Here is a 16,674-nt window from a genome sequence, read left to right as displayed (position 1 = left end):
CAGAACGCCATTGTTTAGCCTGTCTGATTTGGAGGCTAATGAAACGCCATTAAAAAGAAAGAAAGGAAGAAAGAATGAAAGAATGAAAGAAAGGGGGGGGGGGAAAGGGTTGCTTTCATCCTCACTCTGGTCAGCAGGAGGAGGAGGGGGGGGTCAGTGTGATGGTTGTGTGCACCATCGGGTCGGGGTGAAGGCATTCTAGGGAAGGAGATTCCCAGGATGCAATACCCTGCAAGCAAGCAGGGAGATGCTGACGGGAGATGGAGCTGTGGGCAACGCTGGTGAAGGGCTGCTGGATATGCAATGAGCACATCCAGGTGCAAAAAAACACCCCACAATGGCAGCAGAATCCTAAACCCACCCATCTCATTGCAAGGGTCTGGGCTGAGCTATGGTGCAGCTGGGAGAGTGGGTATGGGTTGAGCTTTGCTGATTACAGGCTTCTGGGGTGCAGAGAGTAAAAAGCAATGCAAGAGAGGGGCTCAGTCTCTTGCTTGCTGGTAGAGGTTTGCATCACATGCATCCCAAAGGATAACATAAAGAAGATAGAGAGACACACAGTTCTACCCCTGGCCCAGGGGTCTGTCAGCACCCTGAGATGGGATAGATCTGTGCCCAACCATGGGCAGCTCTTTGTCCCTTGTGCCCTGTCCCGCTGCCAGCAGCACATTGTCCCCTTTCCACCGCTGAGAACAGCCCTGAAAGGCCTGATTGCTTCCCCCCTTGGCCCATTGAAATGCTGGGGACTGCAGCCTGTTCCCTCCTGGTGCTCAGGAAGCTGGCACCCTTTCTGCTTCACTGCCCTGTGCCCCTTCAGCTCAGGGCTCCTGCTGGGACTTTGCTGTCAACAGAGTTTTGTTCCCTTTCTGGGGCTGCACGGAGGGGACACGAGGACCTTGGCAATGGCAGCTCCTTTGACACTGCTATTCTGCTGCGACCTCCCTGGCTGAATAAACAGCTCACTGAAATTAATGGAGTTTACTGTATTTTCTATTCCAGAGGTAAAACAGTGCATCTCAATCCTAATTAATTTACCTAATTAACATTATCTTCATTTGGGGGTTGTATGCAAAGACCCCTCTGTAATGGCCGGGATGGAGGAAAAATAATATAAACAGGAATCAAATATAGTCTGGCATCTCTCACCTTGCCTGCAATGGGACAACACAGGAGAACACACAGTGCTGCTGAATGATGGTCCCCACCTCATCCCCATTCTGCTTTGCAAAGGATGCAGCATGAGGCTGCCTCATGTAGGAAGAGATAAGGGATAGAGACTGCAGAAAGATGCTTCCTCAGCCCCTTCCAGGGCTCACCCAGATCCCAGGTAGCCCCTGTTTAGGGGGGATTGGGTTGGGGGGGGGTTGACACCTTGCACCTCTGCCCAAGGCCCTGCTCTGCTATTTTGCTCTTTTCCCTGCCAGATGCCAGCTCTCTTCATCTTCTTTCTTCTCCCTACGCTTTGCTTTGCTGCATAGTTCCGGAAACCAGAAACAAAAGGATAGGAAAGAAAATAGGCCAGATCAGAGTGTGTGTGTGTAGGGGAGGGGAAGGGGGGGGGGAGTTTCCCTTCCGTTCAGCTTTTTTTGCAGCCTCACAATATGAGACAACGATGTGGCACCTCACATGACAGCCCTGTGCCCACGTGTGCAGCCACGTGATGGTGCCCAGCTCTGCCAAGGAAAGAGGCAGGGGGTTCAACCCAGAGCAGGGGGTGCAGGGGTGTTCCATTCTATGCTCCTGATGCCAATGAAAGACATATGTCAAGGGAAAGGATCCCCAGCCCATGTGCTTGCAGGTGGTTTGGTTTATATGTTGAGATCCATGCTTGCAGTCTTTGCATTTGGAGATCCTATGTCCAGAACACACTAAATGCTGCAAAATACAGAGCTGGTGTTGGATATCTGCCTCCCAACAGCCCACATCTCCCTTCCAAACAAGGCTGCCAGCACAGGTTGAGGTACTCATGTCATCCGAATCACGTGGTTCATAGGCATTTTTGCTTTATAAAGGGAAATCCTCCATTACAAACTCCATAACCACCAGCCTCGGTGACCAGCAAGCATCCCATAATTCATTTTACTTGTTGAAATCGAGCCACCACGAAGCCCTCCCGAGCCAAGCAGAGATAGCAGCTGCCAAATGCAAACCCAAGCAGTGAGAACAGAGCACAGTGTGCCACACAGCCATAGCAGGAGGGAATGCACAGCAGTAGCAACACAGGCTCCATGTCTCCAGCAGCATTTTGCATGCTTGCATTGCACTGTGCTGCCCCAATGCAAACCTGGGCTAAGGGATATAAGGGCTATGGGCATAAGGTCTGCACCCAGCCCTCTCCCTGGTGATGTGGAATCATGGACAACTATAAGGTTGGCACTGATGCTGCAAAGCAGTGTGATGCAAACAGACCTTCCCCTATGCAGGACTAGGAAGAGGGGAGATGATTCCATCACCAGCAACCTGCTATTAGCAGCAGGTGCTTTGTCCACCCAGCTTCCAGCTGCTGTTAGAACTTGCAGTAATTCCCATTGACCTCAATTTTGCAAATCATTTTTAGGATATATATATATATATATATTTTCCCCTTTCCTTTCCACCTCCCCCTCCTATTTTACTCTATTTTTAATTTGTTGTTGTTTCCCTCCGAGCTGGAGTTTGTCATTTAATCAACTTAGACCCAGATAGCCCGGAGGGTGTTTAGGGATGGAGGGGTGGGGGAAGAATGGAAACGCTAATGTCACACCACCTCCCTAAAATGAGTTTTAATTGTAATCCTTTAATCCCTCTCAGATGGCCCTCTCTCCACTGATGTTTTTCATAATTATTCCTTGCCATTTTCCCATCGGTCTAAGGAGTATCTTCAAGAGGGAGGGGGTGGAGAAAGGGCCCTTTTATAAAATAATAATAATGGGCCAAATTAAGACACAAAGAGGGAAATAACAAGGGGGCAAGGGCTGCGGAGACAGAATGGGGATTATTAATGCCTCCCCCCTCAGAAATTTCAGTGACGGTGCTCTCAGACACCCCAATCAGTGGGCAATTGAGGCTTGTTTGCTCGAGTGGCTGCACCCTCCTACAATGACCCACATTTAGCCAAGTGGTTGCATTGACAGAGTACCAGGTGTGAGGGATTGGGAAAGTGCCTGAAGGCAGCGTCTCGTCCGCTTTTGCTGTTCTGGGTCCATTCCCACCTGCTTGAGGAAATGCTCCCAAGGGCCTCGTGCCCTCTGCTGTTACCAGCCATCATCCCCTGGCCCCTCCAAAATGAGCCTTAACTCATCCCTTGAGCTCACTCAAATGGAAACCTGGCAGAGGTTTCCTTCCCAAGCAGCAGTAGAGGAGGATGTGGCTGGGGGTGAGGAAGGTTGGAGTGCTCTGATGCTGGTACTTCCAACCCTCCATCCATCTCAGTTGTGGTGGAGCTGGTTCTTTTCATCACTCACTGCCAGACACCCCTGTCCCAAGGGATGGCAGGACAGCAAAGTGATTTGTCTCATCACTCAAAGGCTCTGGGCCTCTGCTACTGTGGCTTTGCAGCATGGGATCCATGAAGCCTTGTGGATGGAACACATAAGCCCAATAAGAATTCAATGGATGCTTCTGAGCAGCTTGGAAAGCCCCTCAGGAAAGGGGGGATGTAGGGGTTCAGGTCTCTGAGGACATAGGGGGCTAATTAAAGGTGAGCAAGAGTGTGCAGACCAGATTCGTGGTCATGGGCTGAGAGCTGCTCTGGAAAACAATAATGGATCCTTCACAAACAACTGAACTCAATCTAGGAGACCTCTTATATAAATCCAGCAGGAGATAATCCACCTTGAGCATCACTGTCAACATATCTCCCCACCCATAACACCCAATGATCGTTCTCATTGCATTATTTCAATGCAGCTGACCCCAAAGCCTCCACTACCTACCAGGAAGGTGCTGACTGGCTGCCCTTCTCCCTGTTTTGGCCTTCACACTGCAGCAACCTGCAGCATCCCACCCTCTGCTACGGTGCTCGGATTGAATTGACAGTGCATGCTGGCAGAGTGACCCCTGGGGACAACAGGTCGTGGCCACTGTGACCCCATGGGGCAGGCGATTCTTGCAGGAACAAAGAACCCCTGTGTGCCGACGGCTGGGGCTTGTGTGCAATTAACTCTGATCAAACCAAACATGCCAAGTTCATGAGCACCAAGTTGAAGAGCAGGGTTACCCGGGAAAGGAAGAGCTGAGCAGCAGGAGCTGTGAGACAAGAGGGAAGAGAGTCCTGAACACAAAGCAGGGCAGGGAGAGGGGGGCAAAAATGGGATTATAGCAGAGATACAGCTGACAAATCGTGTCAGGCACCAGAAGCATTCAGGGAGGCAAGCTACATGGAAAAGGATCCATTTAATTATCTACGGTGGGGCAGCAGAGGAAGATGTGTCTCAGGGATGGAGGTGAGCATGCAAACCCCACTCAGCATAGGGAAAAAGGGAGTTTACCCTTCTTTCCCCTATTCCCCACCCCAAAAGGACATCTCAAATGCAATTTGGAACATGGGTTTTCTCAGGAATTCCAATGTAGAAGCAGCTTTGGGTTGAATTGCATCAGGATGTAGCAAATCCACACGAGGTTTTCAATGGTAAAGTCTGACTGGGGGATGAGATATACAGCAAAAGTTGACCAGAAAGAAGCCATTGAAATCAAATCACATCCAGCCTGGACCCTGAGCACATCTCTCCCTGCTGCTCCCAGGTTCAGGCAATGAGATGCTATAGTGGTCCATGGAAATGGCCTTAGGAGAGCTGCTTTGCTCTCTTTATCCCTCACACAGCACCCTGAGTTCAGGTGATGCTTTGGAACAAAGCCTTGCCAAGAAATCCAAACACTGCTGCCCATGTTGTGACCTCATACAATCCTTTGTATTCTTTTCTACCCGTATTTGGGACGTTTGGGAATGTGAGCTGCATGCAACCCCAACTAATGCTGTGATGCCACAACCCTGCCAATCCCACTGCCCATCTCTCAGCCCATTGCAAAGCTCCAGCCCCCTGCCGTAGCCCCCAGCTCATTGTCTTTAGTGGGCAGATGTAGGGCTGGCACCGAGGCGTGGGAAGCCAACCAACAGCTATGGGTGCCCCCAGACCCACAGCCATCCCCCCAACCCCATGGCAGGGGCCAGCTGGGAGGGGGGCTTGGGGAAGAACAGAGGCTTGGGGGGGATGGAAAAGGAGAAAGGGAAGAAGAAGAAAGGGAGAAGGGCCTCCTGTAAAAGAAAGAGGAGGAAAGCATAGAAAAAAAAAGAAAAAAGAAAAAAAAAAAGGGGGGGGGGGGGTGTAAAAATCGTTAGCACTAATTATCAGGCACAGGGACAAACGATTAATTTGCAAGTCAATTAGTCTCAGATAGGTTCGTGTTTCCTGTTCTCAGCCACTGAGGGGGAAAGAAAGAGGGGAGACACAACTGAGGCCTTAATCCTCCTCCTCCTCCTCCGAGGCCGCCATCGCTGGGCGCCTGCCCGTGCCAAGGCGGAGGGAGGGGGCTCCAGCTGGCACCGCACGAAGCAGCGGCTGCGGCGAGGGGCCGTTATGTGCCACTCATTGTGCCCTGCACAGCGGCCCTGGCAATGAGCCGGTGCTTTTCTCCCCCCTCTGTTGGGCCCCGCCGCCATTTGGGAGCCCTGCCGCCATTTTGTGGAGGTCCTGGAAGAGCGGCCGTGTCCACGCTATGTCCTCTTGTTTCTTCCTCCTTCCATCAACCAAGACCTGAGGGTGATGCTGAAGCATTGGTGTGGTTATTAAGAGGTTGTCATGGCTGCCATAGAACTGTGGTGGCTTGTGGTTGTGGCCGCATCATGGTTGCATCTTGCTGCATCTTGCTATGAGCATCCAGCTGCAAAGTGGCCCTATATTGGCACACAAGGAGCAGAGCCCACGTGAAGGTCTTCACCTTTGCCTCAAAGCTGTAGTGAGTGGCAGAGGCTCTGAAAAAGATGAGTTTTAGCCAATATCACCCACTGAGCTGCAGCAAACTGAGGTCCCCATAGTGCCTGTGTGGCTTTGAGGGAGAGGTTCCAGGGGTCTAAGTGGAAAAAGATGTGGGATGTCACCCTAGATGCAAACTGTGGTTTATCTGAGCTTATCACTGTCACTCAGAGCCAATCATTACACACCCACCGCCCAAAACAGAGCTGTAAAATATATGTTTTCTATGCACAACTTGGTGAGCCATGAGGGAACATCACCCTCATCTCCTGAAACACAGAGGAAAACAGAAGAAAAAACGACAGTGAAAGGAAAAGCAACAAGGGACAAAACTCAGTGTGATGGATAAGGGGCACCCAGAAGATCAGATGGACCCCCCCACCCTGGGGGCACATAGGCACCCAGCACACAACCTTGAGCATCACCTTCATCACTTCCCATTGCTCCCTGAACCCCAAATCCTTCCTGGCAGAGGGAGGAACGGCGACAGCAATTTAACATGCATTGTGTGCCCGTGTATGTGTGCGTTTGTGCACGGGAGGGTGCAGCGCATGATCTGAATGTGCACCGCGCTCCCCACGCTCTGTGCAGGGATATTTGTGTGTGTGTGTGGACACAACATGTCTGGGACCCGACAAAAGCCAGCTGATTGACACAGAAAAGGGGGCTGACAAAAGGACAAGCGGGGCTGGAGGGTTGTACACAATGCCGGTGGCTGGTACCATGTGTAAGGGTGGGGGAATGAGGGGTTGAGGTGGCTTCTAAGGACACCTTTGCCTTCCAGATTTAATAAGAAATCATAATATCAATCTTTCTGCCTTGCTTTGGTGCAGAAGCGGTGATATTTACACCTAGTAATAGTGGCACGTTGCTGCAGTCCTCCCATGGCTGCAGCTGGTACTGGGTCCCTTTGTGCCAGCCTAAATGCATCTCCAGCCACCTAAGCCTGGCAACAGCTTCCCTACCCATTGCAACAGTGAAAGCCTGGCAGAGTGGCCTGAAATGGGGCTAAAATACCCCAAAAGCAGAGGGCAGTGAGCCCTACCTGCATTAAAAAAGACCTTCACCCAGCTCTGCCAACACAGCACCTGGCATCCCCCCCCCATATCCCCCCATCTTCCAATATCTCTTTGTGATGCTATGCTAAAAACCCCACTCCTTTCTCATCTAAGGTTCCCATTTCCACCTGGATGATCCCTAAACCACAAGCTGCATCCCCAAGAAATCACCCCATTTTGTTGAGGCTCGTTCTCAAAACCAATTTTAAACCCTCCCCCCCCCTTTAATGAGAAACAAAACTGTTTGCAATGTAAACAGCTTCACCGTTCCGAATGGCTCCGAGCAGTGGGGAGGGGGGCAAAGGGGGCGAGGGGGGGTAGGGGGGGGGGGTTGAAGAGAAACTGTTTAATCCTAAGGAAAGTGAAATCTCACTTTTTATCCTTTCGCTTTAATAGCGAACATTTCCACCACTGCCATCCCCGTTTTCCTTCTGGACCCTATAGGAGAGCTTTTCGATCCCAACTCGTTCCGAATGCGATTAACTCAAGTTTAGAAACTCTTCCATCAGCCTCACACCTGGGATTTCACCCGAAAAGGGCTGAACTTGCTTTAATAGGGCTTTTTTATTTTGTTTGTTTGCTTTCCAGGGGAATAAAAGAGCGCTAAGAAAACATTTAGTTCACAATAAAGAGCCCGAATTCCGAAGAATAATAGGGGAAAAAAAACCCCCAATGATGCCTCACAATGGGGCTCAATGAGTTCCCACCATCTACAGCCCTTAAAGCCTTCCTAAGTTTGCAGTTTTCTTGCAGTCATTTTACATTATAACTTAAAGCAGAACCCAATATTTTCCCAGGTCCTTTTCGGGACTAAACGCCGACGTTTTCAGCTCAATTCTTTCACGTTTCCTTATAGAAACGAACGCACGTCGCTTCTCGGTGGCAGCAACAGCAACGCCGCAAAAATTTACCCCTTTTATTTTAATTATTATTTCTAATTTATTTTTCACCCCGAACGCAAAAAAAAATAAAAATATAAAAATATAAAAAAATAAAGGTTTTCTGGGGATTTTTAGGGGATATTTTTTGGTTGTTTTTCGTTCGTTAAATGAAGGTACGAGGTGGGAGAAGCGCTTTTTTAGCGACGGGCTTTAACGGGATCCACTTCGACCCGACAAATCGCGGCCAACAGGACGGCATTGTGTGAGCTCACGGCAGCCGAGATTTCACACTTCCCCCTTTACGGAGCTGAGCCAGAAAACCACGGCATTCCCCCCTCTACCCCCAAGCAAATTCCCCTTTCGTTGTCTTTTGGAGGCGATAATTCCACTTGGACCAATTTTTAGAGGGAAGAAAAATCATTTGGGTTCGTTGCAGTGTTGGGTTTTATTTGGAGGTTTTTCTTTTTTTTTTATTCCAATGGATTGAAGTGAAGAAATGAAGGGAGAAAAAGAAACGAAAGAAGATGAAATTTGGCCGGGAGAGGATTTAGGGATCGGGGGCTATTTGGGATAATCCCCCCCCCCCAACTTCGCCCGTCGGGGTCGGTCGGACGGGAGCGCAAAGCTGAGCAGTTCCGACGGGGATCGTTCAGCAGAGAGGGGTGAAATTAATAATAATAATAAAACAATAATAATAGTAATTATAGAAGAGGGGGGAAAATCTCAGTGTACGTTGAAATAAATAAAAGCAAAGGAGCGCAGAACCCAGCAGGAATGAGGCAAAAGGAACCGAAGTGTCCGGACTTGGGGAGGGGGGAAACAACATGTGGGGGTGTCCCCCCCTTTAAGTTCCTCTTTTCCGCAGGGTTTGAGCTTCAAGCCGAGGGAAAACAGTTCGGCACCCGCAAGTGAAGTGCGGTGCTGTCTATAAGGGCAGAGCTATGAATATTTAGACCAGGGTCGCCTGTTGCAAGCCGGGCCCCCATCTCACTTCATAGCGTTGCACCCCAGTTCTACACCATCCCGAGACCCCCCCTGTGCCCCACAACCCCTGTGTTATGGGGGGGGCTGCAATTGAAAAGGCTCAACTCCTTGTCCTCCGTTAGTTCAATTTGTTTCTACGCCGTCTTTTACCTCGCTCGTAATCTGGGGTTACCCTGATGAAGCGCTCATGGACTAATTTAATTTAAAACAGCTTATTTTATAATCTGATTTGGGAAGGGGGGAAATCTCCGTTTATGATTCCCCCCCCCCCGTATCCCACCCCACCCCCCCGGCTCGCTGGATGTGATCATTATTCTTACATTTTCTAATGAAAAGTAAGATTACAAATTAATTGAATTGCATCCCCCCCCCTCCAACAGCAATCTGTCATCTTTGTTAAATTTGGGGTTAAACGTAAATAAATTGCGAATAACCAAAGCGAGCATCGCTTTGGGGATGGGGATGAGGGGGTAGGGGTGGGGGGGTTGCTTTGCATTGTGCTTTGCTCAATAAGGGGTTCCTCTGTGGGAACAGCTTGAATGGAGAGGAATCCTAACGTAGAAGGTCCCGTCGGGGCAGCCCTGAACCCCATTAATTCTGGGGTGAGAAGCAAAGGTTTGGGGGGGGGGGAATGAGCAGCTAAAAAACACCACGGGATAAAAGAAAAAGAAAGGCTTGGGTGGCTGAAGCTGTATAAAGTAATAATTAAATGTATATATACGTATATAAATGACAATTAAAAGCGCCGTAATCAGCCGGATAGGGTTGAAGCCCTATGGGGAGCGGAACGGAGTGGTACAGAGGGATTGAGAACGGAGAAAAGAGAGAAGTTCTCCGCGCAGTTTTCGCCCTCCTCTCGATCCTCAATTAAAGGAACGATTGGGTTTAGGGTTTTATTCGACCCATCCAGCCACGACTCCTGTCATTTACATCTCTATGTATTAATGAACAGAGGGGTTCTCTCAGACAGCATCGCAAGAGGATATTTAACTTCCAGTCCGTCCTTTTATTTCCTCGCTCGCCCCCGATTTGATTGAATCGGACACGAAATCGCACATTTTACACCGTACAAATACATGTATTTCAATCAGGTGGAAAGTTATTATTCCACAACCTAAAGCTAAGGCTGAAGGCAAAGCCGCGTTGTGCTTCGTGGATGTGCACACAAACACACACGTGCACTGACAGCATCATATCTCCCATCTCTTCCAGCCGTATCGTTTTTGCTGCCACGTGCGTTTTAACTCCGTTTTAAACACGAGAAAGAAATCAAGTTCTATACAGAACATCTCTGTAAATGTATTTATCGCTGTTTATTGTTATTACTGGGGTTTCTTCGGGTGCCACGGGCGAGCTCGCACTTCGCTGGTGCAAACAGCAAGAAGAAATAGGGGGGGTTCAACCCTAGAAATCTCGTTGCAAGAGAAGGGATAAGTGATGGCCTCACGCTCGGACAGAGGGATGTTTGCATTAATACATAATAAAAGCAGCGCAGGGTTCTGTTCTTGTTGGACTCCAGCACTCGGTTTCTATAGTCACCAACACTCATTTTTTGGGGGGAAATTATATATATATATTATTTTTCAGGGGGTTCCCAGTGATTGGGAAAGGAAGCTGAGCTTCCAGCTTGATGATCTTAGAGGGGAAATCTCAGAGCCCGTATCAATTCGATGCAGTGTTTTATGTTTTCACAACGAGGGGGTGGCATTGGAACCGGGGAGAAACAGGAAGAACGTAATTGGGATTCCTGGGAATTAAGATCTGTGTTTTAATGCTTTCTCCACGAGGTTGGCACTATCACATGATACAAAAAAAGCCCCTAGAACCCAAATGTTGCTTTGAGTTGAGACTGTGGGGGATCGGGTGTATTTTTCCTCCCTTCTTTTAGCTCCAAAGGAGCCAAATAGGCACATTTTACCCCCCGAAAATAAGCCCCAAAGCGTTACCAAAGACTCACGTACGCACCTCAACCTTTATCTTTCCTCATATCAAAGCTGCGTTGCAAACAGGGCTTTGGACCCCGTGTTAAATCAGACTCCTCAGCCCACCACGGCAAAGGAAGGGAATTTGGGGATGAATCCCGTTACCTTTGAAACCACCCCGACAACCCAACAACGCGTTATTGTTCTCTCCTAAAGCAGACGGGGCTGTTTTCCCCTCTATCGCTCATTGTCTGCCATTGGCACACATCATTCCTCCCTAATCCCCCCATTAGAAAGAAAACAAAAGATACTATCGCTCGGAAGATGATAAAGTCGTACGTTACATATCCTTTAATTATAAATAAACAATTTCTGATAACATTGTCTGTGCTTCTCATTCCGTCCCGATCCTGATAACTTCTATTCAACCTTTTTTTTTCTCCCTCCTTTGAGCTGTTGAAGCCCCTTGAATGAGACTCGCATTGCTCCGAAACCTCAAGCGGGTCCCGTCACCAATTGGTGATGCCAAAATCCGTGTGAATTCGGCTCCGAAGCGGTTCCAAGCAGCGCGGTGCTTAACCTGACATTGCACTGCAATCGGGATCGGTTTAATGTTCCCTGCATGGGTTTTCCATCCCCCCCCCCCTCCCCACTTAGCGCTCCGGTTCCAGCAGTAGTTACGGGATTTAGCACACAAGGGCTTCTAAGATGGTTAATCCTATTAAACTTCTGCAAACAGGAGGGCAGGAGCCATGGGCTACCCACGGTTGGGGAGATGGGGACAGGCACAACGCAGTGACCCCCCAACCCTTGGGAAAGGCAAAGCACGTGTGCATGGCTCGGAGAAGCCCTAATGCCATCGATCTGTCCCAAATCAGGCTCAGCCAGCGCCCCTTGCTATGGGTTCGAGTAGGGTGAATTGGCACAAAGGGCTCTGGGTGGGCACAGAATGGATCCTCCGAACCTGGAGTCAGCTCCACCACTGGGACACTGCGGTCACCCCCAGGCAGATGGGACCCTGTAGCACCTCAGGGTGCTCTGCTGAGCCCCAAACCAACCTCAGAACCATCCCTGCGGGTCAGAGGGTCCAACTCTGAGCCCCTTTCCCCTCAGTGCCACCAGCCTGGCTCTACCTCCCCTCCTTCAGATCTCACCCCCACTCTCACCAACCACAACTGCTAAACTCTAAACGGGTTGCAAACCCTCCCTGCCCCCCCTCCCCGAGCTGTTTGCTTCCTTCCAACCCCACCAGTGTTTCCCAGTGCCAGCAGAAAGCTGCTGCCCTGGCACACGCCGCAGGGAAAGGAGGGCAGCAGCTGCCAGGCAGAGCCAGCAATGACATTTGGGGGGGAGGGCAAAGCATAGGGAGGCTACTGGGGGCAGCTGGCTGCTGCTGCTTATTATTATTATTATTATTATTATTAATTCATCTTCCCTTCAGTAAGATTGTTCCAATTAACAAAACACTCGCTCAGAACAGGTTTCGTAGAGGGTAAGTTCTGGCACGGGGTGTGCAATGCACAAATACACACATCAAAAGGACTAAAGAAGAACTCCCTGCACACCCAGCTCTGCTGTAATCCCCCCATCTTCCTCCCAAACCCCATCCACCAGCACCAATCCTGCCCCAATCCCACACCCCATCCACATTGGGATTTGTATAGATGTCCTTGCCACTGTTTTCTCACTGTAAATACTATCAGGGGCTTCAGCACACATTAAATGCCCCCTCTGCAAAACCCTATTGGTCAAGCCCATATCACTCATGGGGTGAAGCCTGGGATGCCCTTCAAGCAACAGAGGTGCACAACCCCAGTGCATTACACTGCCCACCCCAAAGCTGTACAGAAAATAAATGGGATTTAAACACTCTGTTCCCATCCGATCTCAATATTTAGCATTATAGAGTAGAAATTCCCTTTTCACTCCCACTCTGAGAAATACATCAAAGTTCCCACTTCTTGTTCTTTGCCCCATGTGGAATAGAAGGGGCAAAAAGGAGAAGGGAAGAAAAACCTCAGGTGTTGCCAATGGATTTAAAGCCTTTTCAAGTGTTTGAACGTGATCAGTCCTAAATTTATAGGAATATCCCACCTCAGAAAGAGCCTCACTTAAAATATTTTCTCAACAAGGTGGGGAAAAAAATGAATGGGGAAGGGAAATAGCAATGAGAAAGGAGTTGGAGAACAATTTATTTCAAGAGGGGAGGGGAGGGAGAGGGAACTTCTAGAGCAGCCCCATGAGATGGATGGGAAGGGACTATCTGGAGTCACCTCATCCCCATGGCTCCCCATGGACATGGGTCCTCAAGGGCATAGGTGAGCTCCAGATCCACGGTTCAGGAATCAGCTTTGGCTAGGGGAGAATCTAAAGCCTTTCCATAAAAGCCAGTGGTGTATACAAATAAATATACTGAAGATCAAGAGGAGGTGAAGCAGAAAGCAGAGGCAGTAAGAAGGTGCTGTAAAATGATACAAGGTGCCAATGTGGGTGATGGGGATCCCATGGAAGGGATGCTGATGTCCCTTCCACCTCCGCTCCCCCCCATATACATGGTGCCACTGACCCACAGTAAAGCTCTTTGCTGCAGAAAGAGTGGATAAAGGGAGGAGGAGACAGCACTCCGCACACAGAGAAGCAGTGCCACTGCAGGAAACGATCCATAATCCTTTATATTATTATAATTTTGGAAAACACTGTGGGAAATCAAATGGGGTAGAGAGATGGGATCTGCAGAGGCTTCGGCTGTCACTCCATCCCCTGCTCCTCCTCCATCACCTGCCTTAGGGCAGCACCACCTCCCATCCACCTCCATTGTGCGGGCATCAGGACGGGGGGCAATGCCAACTGCATCCCTTTGTCTGAGGGCATTGAGCCCCCCCAGGAGCCCGGGGGGGGGGGGGGTGAGGGGAGAATAGGGAGGGGCGGTGACCATCAGCACCCAATGAGCATCCACACGGCGCTGCCCGTCTGGCATCAGTGCCCCCTCGCCACGAATGCCATTGGCAAAGCTGTGCACAAACATCTTTTCAGGGCTGGCCTGGTTCTCCCGGCTGCCATAGAAACCCCTGTTTAGCTGAAAGTATATTAAAGGATGGCGCTGGCCCTCGCACTGAATTCATCACATTGTATTCCCCCTGAAGAAGAAGAAGAAAGCCCACCCCCTTTTTGCCTCCTCCGCTGCTGCTTTTCTCTGGTCAGGGGAGGTGGTCACTATCTAGTTTGTTTTGTGACCAACCCCCCCATTCACACACACATTCTAGAGGGAAGGCCGCATCCAGGCTCCTTAGAATAAAAATGCAGACATGGGAAAACTATGGGGTGAAGCCTTCCCTGCTGCTTCCATCCCTGCAAACAGGTTGACCCGTGCTTGCAACCCCAAAGGCACATTGGGCATCACACATCCCTCCCCATGCAAAACCAGGTCAAATGGTAAGTTTCCCAGTTTGTAAATACTACAGAGTACACTCAGACATCATTAAAATACTCCTAGGGCATGGTTTGGAGTATAAGCCCATTTCAACCTTGAAGTATAAGCCCATTTCAACCCAGTCCTTTGATACAAGTGAGGATATGGCCCCAAAACCTCCCCACGACTTTGCCTGCCATGGAGGTGAGAGCTGGAAGTCTTCATTCAAGCAGATTTCACACCCTGCCAGCAGCCATGCATCTCTATCAGCACTCAGCCCCAGCTCTGTAACACTCGGTATGCACAGCCCAGGCCAAAACCTCAGTAATTTGGTCAAAACTAACACAGCTTTTGGGTTCAATTTGACTTTTCATTTGTTCTTTCTTTGCTGGTAGCCCAGAATTATCAACCATCATTTTTGTCCAGTTTCCCTTGCAAAAGTGACCAGCTCTTACCCAAACTCCCCCTCCTGTCTCATATCAGCACACGAAGAAGGGACTGAAAGCAGCTTCTATCTCAGAACTGCCATAGAAGCATTTTAGGCATCTCTTATCAATTTTTACACCCTTTGTTTTACCTGGGCAGACAGCAGTAGAAACAAAGCTGAGCACTTTGCAGCATAGGGTGCTGCTACCATAAGTTCTGTTCAGAAATACCCCTAAGGAAAACTCTTTTTATCAATATAACAAGCCATGGTTGGGGCTTTGCTACACTTTAGGGGTTCAGCACCGTCAACACAACCACAGAGTCACCCAATGGCTGCGCGTGGCACAGTTTGCACAAGGCAGAGTTTGTTATAACACCATTACAGTTATTGGGATGTGCCATTAGATCCCAGGGAAGTGGCAAAGTCCACCCCATAATCAGCACAGAGCCGCCACCAGTGCCCCCACCGGTGTCCCCAGCAGTGCCCCTGTGCATCGGTCCCACTCCACGTCACTGTAGTGGAGGAAAAGGGTGGGGGGATTGGGGGGGGGGTGGACCCTGCCACGCTTGTCTGGCCGCTCTGGGTCCATCTGCATCACAAAAGCCCCATTCTTGCGAACTTGGGCGACCTCCCGACCCCGCCAGCTCGGGGAGTGAATGGCTTTAGTCTACCACGATCATCATGTCACTTTGATTAGTGCGTGAATAAACTCTCAATCCCAAGCTGGGGGAGGCAGGGGCCAGCTAAAGCCTCACCAACTCCAGAGGCAGTGCTGCCCCATGCCTAGGGGCAGCCATAGAGACCCCAACCTGGCTCTCCCCCCATCACCTCTACAGTGTTCACTCACCTCTACCCCCTAGACTTGGGGATGTGGCACCCAACATCTCCACCTCAGTGCTTAGAGGACCCCAGTTGTCCCTCTCAGCTCCCAGGTGTAAGACCAGATCTTGTCCCTTTGGTTCCTCAAGGGCATTGCTGAGATTGGGCTGGTGGAAGCTCCCTGCACAAACCCCTTTAAAACAGAATGGGATGGACTCAGTGCTCACCCCTGGGTCCCCTCAGCAATGATGTGAATCCAAGCTCACAAAGGGCTGCAGGAGACCCCAAAAGGATGAATCCCTCCCAAACCGTAGGGTTTTGGAGTTCACTTTCCAGATCCACATGAGTCTCAGGCTCACATTTCCATGCCAACAGGCAGCCAGTACCACTTGCTTAGGGATGCTCCCAGCTCATCCCAGTCCAGCAACCACATCCAGCTCCAAGGGGGTGCCCCCAGGTTCTCTCATCACCCTAAAACCAAGCATCCAAGGGGAATGGAGGACATTCCCAAGAGCTTTAGGGGGGGAGGATGATTCCCATTTCAAGGCATTACTTTAGGGGGAAATTCTAAGGGATTTTGCATCTGAGGGAGTCCCCAAATCACACTCCACTTTCCCAGCCACATTATGCTGTGTAACGAGTCTCAACCATCATGTTTGCTTTGAAGAGGAGCTTTTGTACACCCCTGCTTCCTGCTACACATCCTGTAATACCTAATAAAACCCGAGCTATCCAACAACTCTCAAAACTGCCAAAATACCACTATTTTAAGCCTCAAAATGCAAGATCCATCAAAAAGGGTTAGGGAGACAGTAAATTAGGCCCCGCACGAAGGGCTCTACATGGGAAGCTAATGACCTTTTGTCTCTCCTGTCTACAGATGGGCCTCATTTGCATGTATGCACTTGGAATAATCTCGCTCATATTTCAGGCGCGCGGCTGCATCCCCACATCCTCCTCCAAAGAGGTTCTCTCTTGCAGAGCTGCCATTGCACTGTGCTTGGGGTATCCAGATAGCCATGAGGAGAGAGCTCAGGGTCTACATATAGGTGTATAGCCCCCATATATACGTATATAAAACAAACCAAGTGCACCGTAAGCTGGGGAAACCAGGAACAGGGAGCAGCCCTTGGGGGGAATTGCTCTAGGAATGGTGCACTCTCTCATATGCAGTGAGATCTGAGGTTCAGGGAAGACTTACAGAGCCCCTGCACTGCCATCCC

The sequence above is a fragment of the Coturnix japonica genome, chromosome 25 (genome assembly GCF_001577835.2).
Source record: "Coturnix japonica isolate 7356 chromosome 25, Coturnix japonica 2.1, whole genome shotgun sequence".
Classification (NCBI taxonomy): Eukaryota; Metazoa; Chordata; class Aves; order Galliformes; family Phasianidae; genus Coturnix; species Coturnix japonica.
The sequence above is the reverse complement of the archived record's forward strand: the minus strand, read 5'-3'. Positions refer to the sequence as shown.